Below are 13,299 nucleotides of genomic sequence, written 5' to 3' on the forward strand. Positions count from 1 at the left end.
ACAAATTTTGTGTTAATAGCAATTGAATTCTTAAAGATAATGATATGTGGGATTCTGTGAAATAATGTTAAATCAAATAACCATAGGTTTATTATCTATTGAAGATTACGCTAGGCTGTTAGACCAATTTGAAGGAAGTACAGCCAATAGTTAAGTGATGACCAATATGAATATGAAGCAAAAGCAGGTGTGAAAGTTATCAGGTAAAATATTAGCCAAAATTCCGAGAAACAGTTAAAAGACATGAAAGAGTTGTGAAGGTAGCTGCCTCAGATACCATGGAGAATGTTAAAGACATTAATGGATGAAACACTCTGAACAGGAAGCTTGTAAGACAAATTAAAGGGGGGCAGCTAAAGAGAGACTGAGCTGGCCTCCTGGATGTGCTGGAGTGAAGGGTTAAGTTTATGCACTTTAAGTTTATGCACCTTGAAGTAAGATAGGGTGGGTGGAGGTCTTAGCTCTACCATCTACTAGCTGAATGTCCTTGGATGAATTAATCAATCAGAGTTAGCTTATTGTAAACTAAGGATTAAAAACATTACATGACCCGTAAGGATTTTGTGAGGATTAATCAAATCAGATAGTCCATGATTACCTGGTATAGTATGTGTAATATTTGCTAGTTATTATTAATCATTATACTTGACTTTAAAATTTGGTTCTCTTACTAGGCTGCTAGAACATTGTAAACAGGGGTTTTATTATTTCTAAGTAGTACCTAAGATGATAAATGTTTCCTAAACTGCTTAACTGAACACAAAGCTAATTTTTTTCTGTGTAAGGCATGTTGGCTTATGAATTATTGATGACATTTCTATTTTGTGATAGAGCAGTTTATATCATTTTTATAATTGTATATAATAAAATAATGCAAAATGTCATTCTTTAATGTTTTTAAACAATAGGTATTTTTAAAGTAACTCACATCTTTATTTGAGATTTTATTAGATATTCTGCTGTTTTTGATTAAACTAACCATCTTACAATTAATATTCAAATAACACACAACAGCAACTAAGGTGTTATTTGTGTTACTGTGTGTTATTTGATTACATTTTTGTACTCATTTTATCCATTTCAATAATTTTGTTTTATAGTAAACCGACTAATAATAATTTAGTGTTCTCTTCATCTAAGGTTTTATATTTTGCAAACAGAGAAACCATTTTCTTTTGTGTTTTTGTTCAAACTCTGAAAATTTATACATCATTACCATTAATAGTTTCCTTTGCTAATTTATAGACTGACTTTTAATAACCTTGCTCTCTTGAAACTGTTACATGTGAGAAGCATGATTTTTGAAAATATTCTGTTCTGACTGTCTGCTCAAGCCCCATTCAGATCCTCTGTATTTAAATGCAATGAATAACAGGAAGAGGTAAAAGACCTTACACATATCTTTTCACATTTTCACCTTCTGTTATTTATAAACTCCTTTAGAAAAGTGGCTTGGGTCAAAGCAAATGATGTTTTTAGAAAAGTAGTTCCTAAAAGGCACAGAATTAAATACTTCAAGTACCTGGAGTCCATTAATTTCTTTTTACAACAAAAATGTACTTATTACCTATTATGTATTCTCATTAAAAATGAGAGAGGCCAAAATCAGTACAAAAACGTACAATTTTCCTGAAAGTTATTCTATGTTATATACTTTTGGAAAATTCATAACCACATTATTTTCAGAAGCTCAAAGAAAATTATAAATTTTACTTAGATTAAGAGATACCTACCTAAGGCTTAATGTGAAAGGGTACGATTTCATTAAAATTCAGTTTGCAGTTTTCCCGTGGATTTCAGTGATTGCACTGTATTTTGGTTGTTTACCCATTTGGTTTAATTATCAGACTGTGCACTTGTATAGGGCAATAATCATGACTCACCCTGTGAGTTCAACAGGATTGAACTCCAGTTATGTGCTGGCAATGAATGTGAAGCAAGTACAGTCCGTAAGTGATGACCAATAGGAATACAAGGCAAAAGCAGGTATGAAAGTGATCACGTAAAGATTAGCCAGAAGACTGAGAAACAGTTAAATGACATGAAAGAGTTGTGAAGGTAGCTGCCTCAGACACCATGGAGAATGTTAAGACATTAGTGGATGGAACACTCTGAACAGGAAGCTTGTGAGACAAATTAAAGGGAGGCAGCTAAAGAGAGACTGAGCTGGCCTCCTGGATGTGCTGGCATAACACGAGTTCATTCCAGTATGTTTCAATGAATGAATGAGTGGAATTGAAACGGAATTTCACACATGCAGGGACACAGGCAACTTTTCTACATTTCCCCTACTTGACCCTTGTTTATCTCTCTGAGAAACGAATTGTGATGATTGGATTTTACATTTGTTAATAAGAACAGCAAATACAGTAAGCCATTAATTTACTGTTCATTACTTTGGAGTTCAAGATAATTCAATCTTGGTTTATCTTAAATTTATCTTTGCAGGATTTAAAGATGAATGGTATCAAACAAATTACAGTAGACTTAAAATCCTTGAATTTCTTTAATGGGCAGATGGCTAAAGCAATCATGCTTAACATTGTATAGAAATTTAAAATAACTGATTGGATGCAAATGAATGTCTTAATAAAATAAAATCCATTTAGTAAAATAAGTTTAATAAATCTCTATTTAAAAATACTTGATATTTTATTCTATAAATAACACATTAAGATTTCTACTTAACAGCAACTAAGCATTGTGTGTAATACTACATACTACAGAGAATCTGCCTTCAGGATGTTTAGAATCCAGCTGAGATTCTAGCACATGAAAGAATTATAAAACAACATATAAGGCAAAAATATATGATTAAGAATAAAGGCAAAAATACAATGTGAAAAATAGGAAGGTGAGAAAAATCACTCTACAATCATAATTTCTTGCAAGAAATAAAAATTTAATTTCACTTTTGGAAAAAGAAAAATCGTTTTATAATTCATCTTTTCATCAGGTCCCGAAGTCCCCCTTTCCCATCCTGCTCCCTCATTAGAATCAATGCACTTATTTCCGTGATATGTCTCTCTAGCGATTTTTTTTTTCTTCAAGGCCTTAATCTCACTTTCAGGCGAGCAAGCTCGAGGGGGCGCTCTCCGGAGGAAAAATACTGGGCCTGCGCCATTTCCGGCCCCGAGCCCAAATTACAGAACGCCTGGTCCGTAGAGCCGAGGGCCCCAGTTGACTAGGCTCCTGCTCAAAGCTAGAGTTATTTTCTCTAGACTCGCTGTGGAGCCCTGGGCTCCTCCTGGGAACAAGCCGCCTAGAGGGGCAGTAGGGGCCGAGTCGGCCGCACGGGCTTCTGGGGCTTGTGGTCTCCGGAACCGGCTCCCGCCTCACTTCCCCGAGGAGTGGAAGGCCTTGGGCGGGCCAGCGTTTCCGGGCTAGCGCTGGTGACCACCTGCTGGGCAGCACGTGGAACCCCGCCCCTGGGGATGGCGCAGAGCGCCTGCTCCAGGGCGCCTGTGCCCGCTTGAGGGCGCCTTCCCCCGCTACAGGAACCCAGAAGGTAGGTGGGGCGGGTCCTGCACAGATTTCCAAGACGCCCTCCCACCGCGCGAGGCCTGGCTTTCTGTGCCTGTGGACCACTTGTCCCTTCCACGTGCCCTGGATTTGGACGTGAGCTCGCAATATTCGCAGGTGTGTATGGAGCTCCGCACACGTTTGGACATTTCTGTTTGCCTAATTGATTATAGACTGCATCTGCTGTGGAGCTACTGAAGCATCGGCCCACACCTGTGTGGATTTCTGTGGTATATTCCGGAGTCTGAGCATGTTGTAGTCTGGCTTGACCACCAAAATGGTTCTTGAGCTTGGAAGAGAGGCCTGTGTTTTGAGGTCTTTGGTGGAGTTGTCAAATCCATTCACTGAGCAGATCTTTTATTAAGCACCCATTCTATTGGACAAAATAGGTGAAGTGCTGTAGGTGTCAAAGGTGGGACAGCCGTGGTCTCTTGTCTCAAGGACCTCACAGGCTTCAGTTAGCAAGGGATTTATAGATCCATAGCAAGCATTGAGGGTAAAGGGTGAACTTGTATAAGAAGGATTTGATAAAGTAGTGTGGGACATGGGGGCTTGATGGAGAAGCTTCATGGAGGAGGTGGCCCTTTAAGGAGGGATAAAAAACATTTGAAAAAGGCAGAAGTGAGGAGTACAGTACAAATGAAGGGCTTGTTAAGAATAAAGGCAGGAAGCCACATATGTATGGAGAAAACACAATGTCTTGGTAAGTCTAGATTGTTTGAAGAGGCAGGAATTAAGTCTGCCTCTTGGACTGAAAAGCTTTGAATGGTTTTAAAGTCTGGAATTGCAGACACATTTGGACTTGAATTCCATCAGGAACCATAGATAAGGCAATGTGCAGTTGTTTAATATTCATAGCATGCACATAATGTAGAAAAATATGAATAGAATATATTGTTCAATAGCAACATTTGTGTCAAATTGATTACACACATTGATCACTTTTGGAAGACTTGTTTGTATTTTTGTTGTCTATTTAAAATCGAGAGATTTACAGCATGTCATATGACTGCAAAGAGACTCAGTCACTTGACGGGGATTTGTGAGTTGGTATCCATTATTCTGTTTATTTTTATATGTGAGGACTTAGTCCTTCAGAAGAGTTTCAGATCAAATGCAATAAAGGGCATGTGTAATTTGAAACATGTATGGATGATTTTGAGGACATGATAATGGACCATAAATGACATAATTCAGATGTAAAATTTGAAAATGGTCACACAAAAATTGAAAACCATGAGTATGTTTTTTATTCTTTTTTTGTGAATGTGTCTGGATGCCAGTATTTGGAATCAGCTTTGCAAAAAGTGTTTTGTAGGCCTTGTTAAAGCTTAGAAAATGTTACGTTATACCATGTCTTTAGTGTGTATGAGGATGTTAACGGTCCATTGGATATTGTGGTGAAGATCAAAGAGAATATTTTAATTCTTTCGTAAGGCATGTGTACATTAAACTGTGCCATACCAAGGTGCTTGAAGCTGAAGATCAGGGTGACAATTTATTATAACAAAGCTAGCTAAATTAGGCTAGGTCACTTAGGAGCATTGTTGAGGCAAACATACGTATGACTACATTGTGGAGAATAGATTGGAGGGAGTTAGAGATCAGTTAGAAGGCTGATACAATCATAATGACAAGATACTAAGGGTTTGAGGAAAAAATGTAGACACATTTTAAAATACAGGACAATAATCATGGGAGTAAGGCTGCTGAAGTCAGAGAACAAAGTGTTTTAAGAGTAGAGGAGAGTGGTTGTCAGGGTCAAATACTGTAGAGAAATAGAATGGGGGTTTGCAAGTGGTCTTAAGGTTTGGCAGTTGTGATGTCATTTGCGACCTTGGTAAGAACACCTAGGTCGGGTGGGGGTGATTGGATAATTTTTTTTTTTCTTTTTTTAAAACTGGGAGCAACCTAAACATGATTATGTATTGAAAGGTAGAAGTCAATTCAGGAAACGACATTGAAAGAGCTGAGAGGAGAGGATTGATGGAAAAGGTATAAGGGTTTGGTATGCAATTAGTGCACTTTCTTAGAATATAACTTATGTTAAAGGATAGGAAGGAAGATATTGGCTATTTTTGAGGAGATTATTATCGAGTAATCATAGCTTCCTTATGTGTCAGCAGAGTGCCTAGAATCCAGCTGGCTTATCTATCCATTCATGTTAAGTTATTCAGCTAAGATTTTCAGAGCTTATCATGTGTTAGCCACAGAGATTTCTGCTCTGAACAGATAGGCAGTGGGCTCAGTGGAGCTCTCTTACGACTAAGGCCAATAGACATCAAACAACTGACTACATACGGATTATCCAACTGTAATTGTGATAACTGAGAGAAACAGTATAGAATTTTAAGAGCACCTGTAATCAGAAGGAATTGACATGGCCTGAGGGTATCAAGGAAGGAATATTCAAGAATAGAATGTTTAAGCTGGTGCCTAAAAGGGATCTCTCTTGTTACCAAGTCAGCCCTCCCACCCCTAATGTGGCCTTCTCTTGCCCTGTTATCATCCCATTTCCTCTTCTCTGTTTACTGGTGAGCTGGTTCTCCACTCTTGAGCACTTGAAATGTATTTTGCCAATAGGTTGATAAAGTGGGAAAACTTTCAAAAACCAAGGCTTTGTAAGGATCTTTCTCAAGCCAGTTATTTCTGCATTATGGTGGCTAAATATGAACTAAGTAGCCATTAAATTTTATTCATGCTACATTAATTCCCATTAGGGAAAGAAACGGTTTTGGGTTTGGCAAATCGATTTTCAGCCACAGCCTTAGCGTCTTAACATCCTTTGGTGGAACCACAGTGAGCACAGGGCCTGTCACTTCTTATTAGGACTTTTTGGTAACAGCCAGTGAAGGTTAGTCTTCTTTTCTTTCATTTAAAATTTTAACGCTCTCTGGATCAAGTGATTGGGGATTAAGTATCCACTCATGTATCTTCAGGGAAACGAAGGTACTATTGCTGCTATGATTTTGCATTTATATAGCACTTGAGTGTTGGCTAAGTGCTTTTACAATCAATTTTATTGTTCAATTTAAAAGATAGCCTAAAATCACCCCTGTCAAAATTTATTTGATTTGATTCAGAGAAAAGAATCTTTTCTGAAAAATGGGCCTTCTATGATGTGAAGAACTCTGATCTATCAAAAGATTAGACGTAAGACAATGTTAACATCATCTAAGGAGAGTAAGCTGTTAATAGAAGATAGTAGCCACATAATGCTTTTGTTGTTACCTGCCTTTACAAGGAAAGAAAGTGAAAATAAACATTATAGTGGTAGAAATACATCCCTGTAGGAAGTCAACCCCCCATCATATAGTTTGTAACTAAGGAATTCAGAGCTGTTTTATGAGTGACAGTCTGTATCTTTTAATATACATCCTTAAAGCATTAGGTTTTATTTAGAGCAAGGCTTGGCAAACTATTTCTGAACAGTGCCAGAAAAAAATAAATATTTATTCAATAGAGTAAATATTTCAGGCTTCGCAGGCCATACTGTTTCTGTTGCAACTACTAAACTGCAAAGCTGTAGTGCAAAAGTAATGATACATGAATGAATGAGCATGTCTGTTTGGATGAAATGTGGTTTATAGAAGCAGGCCAGCCAGATTTAGCCTGTGGGCCAGTTTTCCAATCTTTGATTTACAGCATTTCTGAGATTCCTTACTGAACAGGGAGTGTTATAGATTGGAATGATTGATAGCCAAAAGCTCCATGAAGGCAGAGATAGACTTGTTTTGTTGACTGTTATATCCTTGTGTCTACCACAGTGCCTGACAGATTGGGGATAATTAAATATATCTGTTGAATAAGAGAGTAAGAACAGAATATTTGATGGAAAATTACCTGAGGTAGGCTAAATGGTTCTATATTCAGATTTTCAGGTTCTATGACATGCTATGGTACTGCCATTTTGGGTAGAGCAAATTCAGTAGACCTTCCTTATCTGTGGGTTCTTTATCCATAGATTCAAACCAGCCACAGATTGAATATGTTTAAAACATTGAAAACAATAATACAACACTAAAAAACAATGTAAATAAAAAAATAGTACTACTACTATTTGTTTTTTATGTTCATTATTGTTCCCCTCGCATTTTGGAAATACAGCAAGATATATTGAAATCCAGTAATTTTTCATTGATAATCCAGTTCAATTTAGATGCATCTGGTTGATGGAATATTGTATACACAACTTCTCTCCACTGTCCTTGTTCTTTACATTGGGATTTTGTAAATGAGTCAAATTCACATTTTAATCCTCTGTTCTTCAGACAGTAAGTTTTTGAGTACTTTACCATTTCTATCTGTTTAAAACAGGGGGGCTAGAAGAGAAGCTCTTTTTCTTTTTCTTTTTTTTTTGTTTGTTTTATTTTATTTTTAATTTTTATTTTTTATTATACTTCAAATTTTGGTATACATGTGCAGAACGTGCAGGTTTGTTACATAGGTGTAACAAATGTAAGTTTTTGAGTACCTTACCATTTCTATCTGTTTAAAACAGGGGGGCTAGAAGAGAAGCTCTTTTTCTTTTTCTTTTTTTTGTTTATTTCATTTTTTATTTTTATTTTTTATTATACTTCAAGTTTTGGTATACATGTGCAGAACGTGCAGGTTTGTTACATAGGTGTACACATGCCATGGTGGTTTGCTGCAACCATCAACCCGTCATCTACATTAGGTATTTCTTCTAGTGCTATCCTTCCCCACCCTCTGACAGGCCCTGGTGTGTGATGTTCCCCTCCCTGTGTCCATGTGTTCTCATTGTTCAACTCCCACTTATGAGTGAGAACATGCAGTGTTTGGTTTTTTGTTCCTGTGTTAGTTTGCTGAGAATGATGGTTTCCAGGTTCATCCATGTCCCTGCAGAGGACATGAACTCAACCTTTTTTATGGCTGCATAGTATTCCATGGTGTATATGTGCCACATTTTCTTTATCCAGTTTATCACTGATGGGCATTTGGGTTGGTTCCAAGCCTTTGCTATTGTGAACAGTGCTGCAATAAGCTCTGTTTCTGTGTTGTCCGATAGAGCTTAGTTAAGCATGAGCCCTCCAATGACTATGAGAAGAACCAACATTTCCTCTTCCCTTATTTGCAAATTTAAGGGAGAATATAATCTTAACCCTTTTTATACTTCCTCCTCTGCTGTTAAAATATGAACAGTTGTCTTGGATGAGGGCTTTTTTCTTTCTGTTATTAGACTTACATATATTTCAAGGCTTTCTATCAAGGAGATAAAATAGTTTACAAACTGTAGATATTTAGAGGGCTGTGTATACTATCCCATTTTTCTTTAGGTTTTCCTTAAAATAACAAAAGTACAGGAATCATTCTTTTATTACTATTGGGAGCACTATTTAAAGTAATTTGTTGAACTTTTTATTATTTAGGTTTCAGATTTAAACGACAGACATCAGTAGACTCAGAGACTTTTAGTATCTTGTTCTGGGATTTTTTGTTTGGACATTTCACTCTGTTCTTATGTCCATTATTATACTCCTTAGATTTTGGAAATATGGTAAAATATATTAAAATACAATATTTTCAGTTGATAATCAAATTGTCTTTAAGGAAATGTTCTGAAGTAGGTTCTTAAGTATATCCTTCATTTAAGTCAATTTTTATAATGAAAGTCCAATTTACTTTTTAACAGGCTTTCCAAGTATCTGTCAGCTCTTTAATTCTTCCTTCCGATTTATTCAGTGAGCTCATTCTTCATTTCATTTTTGATTAGATTGCTTTCACCATGGCAGAACTCCGGAAAATAAATCCTCTTGTATTTAACATGTGCTTTAGTTTAATCTGGATGAGTAGAAGAATGAAAACAACACATTAAGATGTAATTTTGATTGTTGGAGAGAGAGAGATATGGCTTTGTTAATCTTTAAGATAATTGTTAGAAAATATATTTCAGAGACTGCTGATTGATTGCTTGCTTCTTTTCTTATGACTTCCTATTTTCATGAATGTCTGTCTCTTGCAAGATTAAAAAATAAAACAGAGCATATTTTAAAAATTCTCAAAAATAGGTTTTACAATACCTGATTGTTTATGATCCATTCCTTTTTATTTCCTGGCAGGAGAAAGCTGCTTTCTTTCTTGTCTGAACTGTTGTGTACTTTATCTATGCTCTATTATTCATGCATTAGTTGGTATTTTATGTATTTATTTATTTTTCTATTTTCACAGTAGATTAAATGTTCCTAAGGGGAAGGATATCCTTAACTCTAGTGCCTGGCACAACCAATAAGTGGTTCTGAACATTTACTGAAAGAATATTAGTTTCTTATGATAATCTGCCTTTTCATAACGGTGCATAAAACACTTAGGTAGTTCTCAAGAGATTGTTGTTTCCTAAATAATTATTTCTCTTATAGATATGGCTCTAAATAATTTACTCTTAATTAATAATCCACTCTTAATAATTTAGTTTCCTATTCTTATAAAGATTATCTTTTAATTAAAAAATTCACCCACTGTCCATCATCCATCATTTATTTGATGATTACTAGACAGTATTTAAACTATGTAACAAATAGGTTTTAAAAATTACAAATATTTCTGGTAAACCCTCTTCATCAAAATCAGTTTCCAAAAACCAAAATTGTGTTACCTTATTGCTGTGTGAATACAAGTAACTACAGCATAATCGCAGACACCAAATGAAGCAACTGTTTCAGCTCAAAGACTTTGGCAGTATGTTTCATGCTGAATTGCTGCTGTAAAAATATAGTGGCAAATAATAGACAAATTCCCAGTTTCTCAGCCTTTTTTCAAAAATATAGCTACTGCATAAGATCACTGAGAAACTTACTGATTCAAACTACTTGGCTGGAACTAGATTCCTTAATTATTAATGTACTTACCTCGTTTTCATTACTCATTGATCTAAAAGCTGAAGTTCAGTAAAGAATTAAAGAAACAACTTCAGAGAATAGTTCAAGTGGGCTGAGTAAATATTATATCAGTATTATTTTGTACATGTTGTACTTTCCAGTAATTTTAGTAGGATTTCCAACTGGGATCCATCACTTCACCGACCTAAGATTGGAATCATACTCCAGTCTTCAGTCACCTGCCCTCTCTTTTAACAATCTGGAAGCAAGCCCTTCAATTTCACAAACATCTTTTAGAGCTTCCTGTATTCTTTGTGCACACTGTTAGCATCCTGGCTTAGTTCTTCCAGCCCTTCTTTACTGTGTGGTGTCAACAATCCCTCAGCTCCTTCTGTCCCTGCTTAATCCTCCTAAAACACCGCTTGGAATTTTTTTTTTTTTTTTTTTTTTTAACTCATCCACTCTGAAGGCTGCATTGGTTTCCAGCTGTCTACTTTAAGAAGTCAAGACCCCTCTGACTGACTTTCAAGACCCCAACTTCCCTATGCTATTTTATTTTATTCCTTAATACCATATTCTTTAGTCAAGGAGCTTATGCATTCTTCCAAGAACACCTATGCCATTATATGCTGTCTGCTCTGTTGACCCAATTTGAAGTGCTCTTTTGCCCCTCTTTTGCCTCTCTGAATTCCTCCCATCTTCAAACATTCCAGGTACACTTCAGAAGTCCCTCCTCCTCCTGTTCACACTAACCCACACTAGTTTGTTTCTTTGAGTCCTTCATAAATGTATAGTCAGGTCCATGTGGAGACACAGGATTTGGAGGCAGTGGGCCTGGGATTGAATCATGGCTGTATATTAGTCTCAAGTGGATCAAGCATTGCAATGAGTGTTTACAGTGTGATTGATAGAGTTCATAGGGATCACATGTCAATGAACTAATTTTGTCTCCTCAGCAACTTTTTAAGGTAGGTGCTATTTTGATTCCCATTTTACAGTGAGTAAACTGAGGCACAGAGCGGTTGCATAATCTCTGTCTGAGGTCACATAGCTAGTAAGGGGCAAAGCTAGGAAGTCAAATTCTCCTCCTCTTCTAGCCTTTATGTTAGTCTTGCCTCTTTACGATATATTTGAAATGATTTTTATGGTGATTTTTAGAATTGATTGATATGCAGTATTACTTCCTCCTGTCTCACTGGGGAAGTCTTTAGAAAAAAACACATGACTCCTTTATCCGTAAGTGCTTTTGGAGTTAATGTTTCTACATGCCTTTGTGTGTGCATGTGTGTGTGTGTGTGCATGCACACATGTGTTGCTGTGTTAGTAGGCTGAGATGGTGGTCATCAGGACAGGCACGAGATGACCACTGGTAGTTCAGGGAAGTGCATTCCTATCAAGCTTACATTTATTTCCTACTCCCAAGCCCATAAATTGTAATATGGAAATAATATGTACAGAAAGATGAATATTATAAACACAGTTTTACCGCTTGTTAACTGCATAGCCTTGAGAAAGCCACCTTCTCTGAATTTTAATTTCCTTAGCTCTAAACAGTGATACTAAATTTCACATTACATAATTCTAAATGAGGTAATAAAATGAAGTAATTAAATGAGTAAATGAATATAAAGTGAATTCAGGTATCCAATTTTCAGAGGTATCCAACAGACATTTGTTACATTTCCCTTTGAGGCTCACCATGCCCCATACTCCAGCCAGTCTCATGGCTTTTCTCATCTCTGTTGATGCCTTTTCCATTGCCTGTATGATCTCATTTCCATATCAATAAATTTCCCTAATTTATCCTGTCTTTCCCTAAGTACCATCTACTTCCTGAAACTTTCTGTGATTCTTTACCTGGAATTAATCACTCCTTTCTGTGAACTATTTCACTCACAACCCTTTATCATTTAGCATTCATATATAATATGGCTTAATCTTTCCCACTGAGCTGTGTGCTAGAAACAACACAAAGAAGACATAGTGCTTGATTGGCTCTAATGGGCTCCCTCGCTCTCAGGGGAGAAAGACCCGCAGATGGCTGTAGATACTACCTTGCGATAAAAAACATGGATGCAGCTGGAAACCATCATTCTTAGCAAACTATCACAAGAACAGAAAACTAAACACCGCATGTTCTCACTCATAGGTGGGAACTGAACAATGATATCACTTGGACTTCGGAAGGGGAACATCACACACCGGGGCCTATCATGGGGAGGGGGGAGGGGGGAGGGATTGCACTGGGAGTTATACCTGATGTAAATGACGAGTTGATGGGTGCTGACGAGTTGATGGGTGCAGCACACCAACATAGCACAAGTATACATATGTAACAAACCTGCACGTTATGCACATGTACCCTAGAACTTAAAGTATAATAAAAAATAAAATAAAAATAAAAAATAAAAAATAAAAAAAATAAAAAAAAAGTAAAGGGATGATGGAAACATTCTATATTATGGTAATGATAGTGGTTACATGACTATACATTTGTCATACTTAATTGAATTATTCACTTAAAATTGGTGAATTTTATTATATTTAAATTGTACTTCAATAAAGGTTGATTAAGAACAAACAAAAAAAAAGCATCCCAGAGTGCTGTGGTAATGCAGATAAGAGAGCAGTTAATTTCAGAAGGGGCAGTTGAACTAGACCATGAGGGGTGAGTGGAGAACCTGTAGGCAGGAAAACGGGGGAAGGATGTATTCCTCAGAAAGTATCAGTGACAAAGATTCACAATCATGAGAGCAAATGGTTTGTTAGGGAGGCAGCAAGAATCCTGTGTAGCCAGACTGTCCACAGGCAGTGGAGAAAAGTGAAGCTGGAAGAGTAGCAGTGTTTTTGGTCCTCAGCAGAATCAGTTGTGTGGTTAGAAATCTAGCTTAAAAATAAAAATTAAAAAAAAAAAAAAAGACTTGTAATTTGTTTCTCCATT

General features: G+C 36.5%; 1 protein-coding gene across 4 annotated transcripts in view; it reads left to right on the top strand.

Moving 5' to 3' along the window:
- Positions 1-3,221: 3,221 nt before the first annotated feature.
- The window catches only part of MEI4 (meiotic double-stranded break formation protein 4), a 319,253-nt gene continuing 309,175 nt past the window's right edge, over positions 3,222-13,299 (top strand). For all 4 annotated transcript variants that reach the window (XR_007725107.1, XR_007725108.1, XM_050788273.1 and 1 more), the window contains exon 1: positions 3,222-3,639. The gene's annotated coding sequence lies outside the window, so the exon portion shown is untranslated. The remainder of the gene's footprint in view (positions 3,640-13,299) is intronic.

The sequence above is a fragment of the Macaca thibetana genome, chromosome 4 (assembly GCF_024542745.1).
Source record: "Macaca thibetana thibetana isolate TM-01 chromosome 4, ASM2454274v1, whole genome shotgun sequence".
Lineage (NCBI taxonomy): Eukaryota > Metazoa > Chordata > Mammalia > Primates > Cercopithecidae > Macaca > Macaca thibetana.